We start from the raw sequence: 8,909 nt of genomic DNA, 5'->3' as shown, positions 1-8,909 counted from the left end.
ACAAAAGCAAAGCCACCTGGGAAACACCATAGGCTGCAGCCCACTTTAATATCCAAAAGACGCCAGTGTAGACCACCCAGCCCCTAAGCTGGTCGGAAAAGTTAGGAACATATGTGATGCAAGTAGAAAAGAGTCCCATCCTATGGTTAACCTTCTTATCTAGAAAGTGGATATATGTAGAAAATCTTGTTCCCAGATGACCTTGGATAATTGGAGTTTTATTTGTGGAAATCAGTCTTATTTATCAATTTTATGCACTTATGTTTAAACCTTTGTGTTTGTTTGTTTGTTTGAAGTGACCCTACATTAAATGTGAAATTCAATGTAAAGTAAAATATTGCTACATGTTACCTTTTGGACTAAAATCTTCATTTAGCCCCAGAATAATCTGTTACTCATATTTTAATTGGAAATTCTCCAAAACCGTGTCAGAGTTGGAAATGAGAAATTATATCATCTTCTGTAGTATGGAAATGCAGATGCTGATTTTTTTTAATTAAAGGATGATCAAATATCCATTTATATCCCCATTACCTGTCTTACTTCTACTCAAAAGAGGTATCTCAAGAAAAATAAATTTTGAACATGGGGGCTACATTTTATTCTAAGCATTGATGTCAGTTTGAAATATGAATGATTTTAAAGGATAAGTTAGTGGATGACTGATTCATAATGTATTTAAAGTAAAAGCACTTTTGAGTTGATGTCATTAGTGTCACTCAGGCTTTCTAACAAAATGATCCTCACGCTGTTATCACAGACTGATTTAGAGTTTCCCATACTCTGAAGAATAAACTAGAGGAGAAGCAGAAATACCAGAACGTTTTGCTTAGCTGATAGCAAAAAGTAAAATCTCTTAGGGCTACCTGGGAGTCAGCAAAAACCATAAGCATCATTGGGTCGCAGGGATTTACAGCTTAGAAATCTCTCCAGGTGGTGGACTGTTGAATTGATGTTCTAGTCCTTGTCATAGACAACCAAAGAATGTCAGCTTTGAACCAACAGACCTTTCTCACAAAGAAATACTGGGCACAGAAGGGTCAGTTTTTACCCTGGAAGGTATCTGGATCAAATGCATTTATTTCCAGCATCTAATGAGATGCTGATAGAAACATTTAACTTTGACCCCCTTTTGCTAGGAACAGCACCTTCTTTATTTTTGGAGTTATCGTGGGATATCCCCACCTTCTGTTCTCCTCATCCTTTTGCTTCCCCAAACCACACCCGCTGTAAACATGTGGTTCTAGAGGAAGCAATGGAGAGCCTCCCTCCTGCCCAGTCGCTCTCAAACTTTGAGTCTCTAGGACTTCTTTTATACTAACAGCAGAAGGAAACTCTGTTTTTAAAGGGGTCATGTGATGAGATTAGGCACACCCAGATAAGCCCCATTTTGATTAGCTCAAAGTTGACTGTTTAGTAACCTTAATTACATCTGCAGAATTGCTTTTGTCCTGTAACATAGTATAATCATGGACAGACACGGTACCCCAGCTTCTTCAGTCCCTGGGATCTGAGTGGGAAATCTTGGGAGACATTTCAGAATTCTGCCTACCACTGCCTCTTTCCAACTTCATTCTGATTTGGTTCTTCTGAATCTACAAAGAAATTTTTAGTTTTAATGTATTATGAGAACATATGTTTCACTGTAAGAAAAATTCAAAAGAAACACAGAAGTATATTTAAATAGGTTAAAATTGGTAATTGCACTTTTTAGGGAAACAACCTCTGAGGGTTTCTGCTGTGATTCGGAGAGAGGGTAGTTTTTCTCCCAGTCACCTTTTTTTCCTGATGAGGCCAGTAGCAGATGAAATCTCCAATTTAAATTCTTTAACATTGCACAAGCCAGAGGATTCCCTTTTGTCGTTTGCTGGTGTACCAGTTGATACCCTGAATTTAAATGGCGGTACAGCATGAATATTTGAAATATGCTACTTCACTACAGCCAGAAACTATTTTATTGGCAACATTATCCTACATTTTTAATAAACACTGTTCTGCATTGCAGTAACATGCATTAAATATTTATTTAAGAACTAACTCCCTAAAAATCTAATTTACTAGTCAGAAAGATGTATTGCATTTTTGAAGACTAGTTAGAAAACAAAGGGGATTTAGTGGGCAAGGGATTATAGTCTTTAAATATTTTTAAAAGCACAAAAAAGAGAATAAATCATTTTGTATGGATCTAGTAGGTTAATCTAGGAATGATGGATAGAAGTGGCAAGGAGGTATACTTCAGTATATAGGGAGACTTTTTCTTAAAAATGAAAATAAAATAGAATTCCCTGAACAGGAACAGGCTCCTAGGAAAACCAGTATGTTCCTCTCAGGTCTAGGTGTCCTGACAGAGAAGTCTAAACTCTATGCTAGGAGTGCTAACTTTGTCTGACAAGGGGCAGATAGTAAGTCTTTTCAGCTTTGCAGGCCGTACGTACTGCTTCTGTCACAATTACTTAACCCTGTAGGGTGAAAGCAACCATGGATAATACAGGAATGAATGAGCATGACTGTGGTCCAATAAAACTTTATTTACAAAAACAGTCTGTGCACAGTGGTTTGTCAATCCCTGCTATGTCTTATTTCCTGAACTGGATGGCAGGAAGACCTAAAAATTGACCAATTCCCTTCCATCCTTAAAACTTCAGTGTTACAGGATTCCTTCACTAGGATATAGGAAGGCATGGATACCATTTGCCAAAAGGGTCTTCGTGCCTTCCAGGATGATCTATCCATTCCCACCCCTTATTCAGTTGTGTATCCAGGTTATTATATTGGAAAAGTCTAGTTAAGATTTATTATGACCCCAAATAACTAGGAATGTTATTATGGATCTTTAAAAAAATGGAAGCCCCTACATGAATTCTGTGGTCTTATGAAATAGTTAATGTATTTAATAGCTGAACACAGGAATGGGATGTTCATAGAATATGTTGACAGGACGAAAAGTTGAAACTGTTGGCAGAAAACCAAAGTCAATATCGGAGCCAAGCAAATACTGCCTACCTAGAGCCCCATAGGGAAAGCTCAAAGACTGGCCATTTTTAAGTGGCGAGAGACACCCTCACCTCCAGAACCACGAAGCAATTGTGTTTTCAGGTAGAGAATTTCTGTTATTCTGATTGCTTCCAAATAGTTTTTTTTTCTTCTTTAAGCATGAAGAAACTACTAGTTGATGTTCTAATTCCCTGTGTATCTAGAGAATGTAGAAGGAATTAATGTTCTTATATGTGGAAATATTTAAGTGGAAGATATTTTTAAATCAAAGAGAATACTGAATGATTTAAAAATTTAAAACGGGCTTGAAGATTTTGAATATCGTTCCTTAGGGACTCTGGACCGATACTATTGCTGTGGTTTACAATAATTTTCTTTTTGTTCAAATCAAGAGGCTTCACAAGTGTTTAATTGCCGTAATTACTAAGAACATAGGTGCCAAATGAACAATAAACACAACAGTAGTCTAGAGGTCTCAATTTGTATCTTGTGCCAAGTCCTTGGGTACAAAATGTACAGAAAACCCTTGCTTTCTATACTGGTAATTGTGTGCTTAGATTTGCTATTCAGACATTTACAAGAAAATCTGTAACAGTTTAAATTAAGGTTCATGTTGAATATGATCTACAACCACTAGAGTTATGTGTGTGTTGCCTTCTCTTTTAGGATGATTTCATTCAGACAAGCAGCTTACTTCATTTGCTTGTTTGCTACAGTTTCCTGTGGTGAGTGGATTGTCTATAAGACAAAGTTAAGGGTGAATGTTTCTCTTCCACTGCTCATTGATAATTCCAGCATGAAATATTACCTGTATTGCTGCACAGACCTTGCAGTCTGGGAAGTAAACTAACCCCTTTTTCATGCTAGCACTCCAAAACATATTGGAATGTGTTTATTTCAAGTAGAGTTTGATAGTTTAGTGATGTAATAAAAATTCTAAATCCCCTAATTAATGGGGCAGTTGCCAAAAGTGGAATATTATCCTTCAGAACTACCCAGCCCAGACTTCGAAAACAAACTTATGGTTACCAAAGGGGAAACATGGAGGGGAGGGATATATTAGGAGTTTGGGATTAACATATACACACAACTGTATATAAAACAGGTAACCAACAAGGACCTACTGTTCAGCACAGAGAGCTCTACTCAATATTCTGTAATAACCTATATGGAAAAGAATCTGAAAAAGAATGGATATATGTATAACTGACTCACTTTGCTGTACACCTGAAACTAACACAACATTGTAAATCAACTATGCTCCACTATGAAATAAAAAATAAACCACTACCCGGCCCAAATTGATGATTTACTTCCAGAAGGGAAACTGATTGAATTTGCTCTATGCGTTTTATTTGGACAGCTTGCCACCGAAACATTTATAAAGGAATTGATATGAGAGGAGTCAATTTCAATGTAGCTAAGGTGAGCAATGTTGAAGAATGCCAAGCAAGGTGCACCGACAACGTCCACTGCCCATTTTTCACATACACCACGCAAACCTTCTTCAGTGCAGGGCACCCGTGAGTAAAATTCAGTGTCTGTTCTCTCTCACGGTGTTTTTAGGATTTAATTGTATTCTTTATAACCTTTTTTTTTTTTCCCAGCTGAAAACCGGACAGGGCTTTTAGATCTAACCACTCTTCTTATTTACTCAATTTTGGCGCCATTTCTCCTGAAAAGAGTAATTTCCATTTGGTCTGCAAATTTCCATTTGTGCTTGCAGAATGAGGGTTCGGCAAATAATGCAGAAGAATGGCTCCCACTGCATCCTCACCTTAACCCTCCCTCTACAGAGGGGGGATGTCTATTTGATGAATAACACAGAACCCTAACCCAGTCACCACCAAGGTCTTGCTTTGTTTATTTTCCACTGACCATGGATCATTTTCAACTGGAAATGGACTTCTGCAGGTACCTGGAAGTTTAGGAAGCAAAGTAACCTCTGCTCTTCACATTCAGGAACAACTGCCTATTAAAGTACAGTCCACGAGGGACACCTACTAGTATAAAGGTGCTGGCTAACGTGGAATCTGGATTCTCGCTGAAGCCCTGTGCAGACTCGGAAATTGGTAATTGTATGGCTCCTACTTCACTCTGTGATTGTAGTAGGCAGAAAAAGAGCCCCCCAAAGACATCCACATCCTAATACCTGGAATCTGTTACCTTACAGGGCAAAAGAGGCTTATTAAATATGTGATTACGTTAAAGACTTTGAGATGGGAGATTATTCTGGATTATATGGATGGGCCCGATGTAGTCACAAGCGTCCTTATAAAAGAAAGAGATACCAGAAGGGACAGAGTCAGAGAGAGAGAGAGAGAGAGAGAGAAAGAGATTTGAAGAGGTTACACTTCTGGCTTTGAAGATGGAGGAAGAGTCCATAAGCCAAGGAATGCAGGTGGCCTCTAGAATCTGGAAAAGGTAAGGAGCCCTGTCGGCCTCTTGATTAAAAAGCCCAGTAAGACCCACTTCAGACTTCTCGACTGCTGATCTCCAGAACTGTGAGATAATACATCCGTGTTGTTTTAAGCCACTACATTTGGGATAATTTGTTACAGCAGCCATAGGAAACTAGTACAGTGACACTGTAGAGAAAACCATAAGGTCATTTCTTGGTGGTGTCTGTTATCTAGTGAAATGACTCTAGCATAATGAATCAATGAAACCATGTAGTCTCAGACACAGAGGTAATTTTAACTGAATTATCCAGAAACTTTGCTATGACATTCTACCTTATTTAGCATATCAGCATGTCAATGATAACATGTTATTGAAGCCAAATAGCCAACAGTCACTTCTACACAGTCATCAAGTGCCGACCCTGTGCCAGGCCCTGAATGGGGAGCTCCTGGGAAGACTGGGAAGTTGGTAACTATGCACACCTTTCCCAATCTGTTCCCATCCTCCCCAGACACACCTCCTCCACAGTGTGTTCCAGATTCATTGCTTCGAATTAACTGATTATTTAATTTTTTAATATTCAGATTTGTTTTTTTTTTAAAATATAATTTCTATTTATTGATATTCTCTATTTGGCGAGACATTGTTTTCATACTTCTCTTCAGTTCTTTAGACGTGGTTTTCTTTCGTTCTTTGAACATATTTAAAATAGCTGATGTAAAGTCTTGGTATAGTAAATCCAATGTTTGTGCTTCCTCAGCAATGGTTTATACTGACCTTTAATTCTGTGCAGGGGCCATAGCTCCTTGTTTCTTTACATGTCTCATAATTTTTTGTAAAAAAAAAAAAAATCAGACTTTTTAAACACTAGCATGTGACAACTCTGGAAATCAAATTCCCTCCTTCCTCAGAGATTTTTGTTGTTACCATTTTGTGTTGTTGTTACTGTTTGGTGATTTTCCTGAACTAACTGTGTAAAATGTTTAGTCTTCGTTATACATGGCCACGGATGTCTCTGTTTGGTTTTCTTCATAGTTAGCTAATGATGGGACAGAAGTTTCCTTCAGTGCCTGGAACCAGTGAGTTTCCCAGCCTTGAACAAGGGGCTTTTTGTGAGAGTTAGGGCATGCCTACATTGCCTCCGCAGGCATTTTGCAACTTTGCCCTGGTCTCCACTTTCTGCTGACACAGAGCTCACAAAGGTCAATGTCAGCCAGCTCAGGGCTTCCTCAGATCTCTCACAGGCTTGTGCACAGCCTCGGTCATGCACACAGTCAGCTCTATACATGCTCGTGGCCTTCTAGATGCCCAGGAATATGTCAGAGATTTTCAGGCTTTCCCTGGTTTTCCTTTTAAGATTTTTATTGGCTTGTGGTTTGTCCCAGCTGTTATTGCTGTCTTAGGCAGCTACAATGTTGTGTAATGCCCATACTTGTTTTTTGTGACAAATACTTCCAAGGAAAACGCTGTTAACACTGAGGAAGCTCTGAGTCAGGTGAAAGAAACTCAATCCTTGGGAGTGGGGTTTTCCTGAGAACTTCCACACAGTCAAATAATGACAATGATCTGGGGAGCGAGCTTTGGGGCAGCTCCAGCTCCGATCTGCCCCCTCCTGGGGCTGTTAGGCTGCTGGATTTCCCCGTAGTTGAGGGTGTTTTCAAGGCTTCTGTGGAGCTGGGAAGAGGGGCTGGGAACAGGGCAAGTTAAAACCCCACAAAACTTGCTGTTCTTATTGAGATTCGGCTGGTTTTCTTGAATAAACTCTCCCTGGACTTTTATAAACCTTTGGTTAATTCCTAGAGTTCTGAAACAACGTTGATTTTGACAATTCTGCCAGCGCTCTCGTTACTTTTATGGAGGAGAGGATTTTGGGAGGTCCTTACTCTGTCATTCCCACTAACATCCTGTAGTGCTTTCGGTAAACGAAACAAATGAAAAACAAACTAGCTTTAAAAGAGAACATGGTCTTTGGAACAAGACAGCCCTTGTCCTTCTGTCATCTGGACAGGTCAGACTGTGACTGCACTTCCTACTCAGCTCTGTGCTCCACATTTTGTGTGGAGCAACAGACAAGTGGAACACTTCACAGGAGAGTAACCCGAATGGTGAGATATCTAGGAATCATGGAAAATAAGATATAGTTAAAGAAGCAGGTTCTTTAAACCTGAAAAAGAGTCAGGATGACTGTTTTAAATTTTTGTTTTTGAAGGACTGTCACTGGGAAAAGGATTAGATTAATCTGTGTAGTTTTATAAGGCAGATACTACTATGATAAAAATAAGAAAAAAATTCCAACACCTGCAATGATCCACAAGTGAGCCTTGTCATGAGGTAGTCAGCTCCTGTCACTATAAATGTCTTAAATAAATGTTGAACAACTTGTCAAGGGTATCCTTGAGAGGATGCAGTTGTAGGTAAGTATCGATGACCCATAAGTTCTCTTCCAGCTTCAAGAGTCTGGTGTTTTTTGGGTTTTTTTTGAAAAATATAAAAAACGATTTAATTAGTTGAGTTCTAATTTCCTAAACTGCCCATCTGAAGATATTATGTTATGGTGAACACTCCCAAAATATGTCCAAGGGGAGCCTGGACACTGGTGGAAATTAAACTATTTGTAAATAAATTGTTCTTTGTGAAAAATGCTCACTTACATTTCCTCAAAGAACAAAATATTCTTCTATTGTCAAAGGTTTGTTTTTTTTCAAAAATTATATATGTATACTTTTTCCAGTTTTATTGAGATATAACTGACATACAATTATAAACTTATACATGCATAAGTTTAAAGTGTACAGCATAGTGTTTCGACTTATGTGTGTTGTGAAATGATCACTGCTATAAATCTGGTTGGCATCCATCATCTCATACAGATACACACACCAAAAAAAAAAAAAGAAAGAAAAAGAAAAAAAAAAAATTTTCCCCCTAATGGTGAGAACTTAGGATCAACTCTCTTAACAACTTTCAAATATACCATACAGAAGTGTTTTTTATGGGTGAATAATATTCCATCATATATATATATATACACACACATATATATATGCCTATATATGATGGAATATTTTATATATATATATATATATATATATATATATATCAATCACAGTATCTTTATCCCTTCATCTGTCAGAGGAAACATCTTAGGTTTCCATGTCTTGGCTATTGTAAATAATGCTGCTGTAAACATGGGGGTGCAAATAGCTCTTGGACACAGTGTTATTTCCTTCCAATATATTCCCAGAAGTGGAATTTCTGGATCATATGATAGTTCTGTTTTTAATTTTTTGAGGATTTTTCATACTGTCTTCCATAGTGGCATTTGTTATCTCATATCTTTTTTTTTTTTTTCCTACGGTATGCAGGCCTCTCACTGTCGTGGCCTCTCCCGTTGTGGAGCACAGTCTCCGGACGCGCAGGCTCAGCGGCCATGGCTCACGGGCCCAGCCACTCTGTGGCATGTGGGATCCTCCCGGACCGAGGCATGAACCCGTGTCCCCTGCATCGGCAGG

The sequence above is a fragment of the Stenella coeruleoalba genome (assembly GCF_951394435.1).
Source record: "Stenella coeruleoalba genome assembly, chromosome: 21".
Classification (NCBI taxonomy): domain Eukaryota; kingdom Metazoa; phylum Chordata; class Mammalia; order Artiodactyla; family Delphinidae; genus Stenella; species Stenella coeruleoalba.
This window is presented reverse-complemented; position numbering follows the sequence as displayed.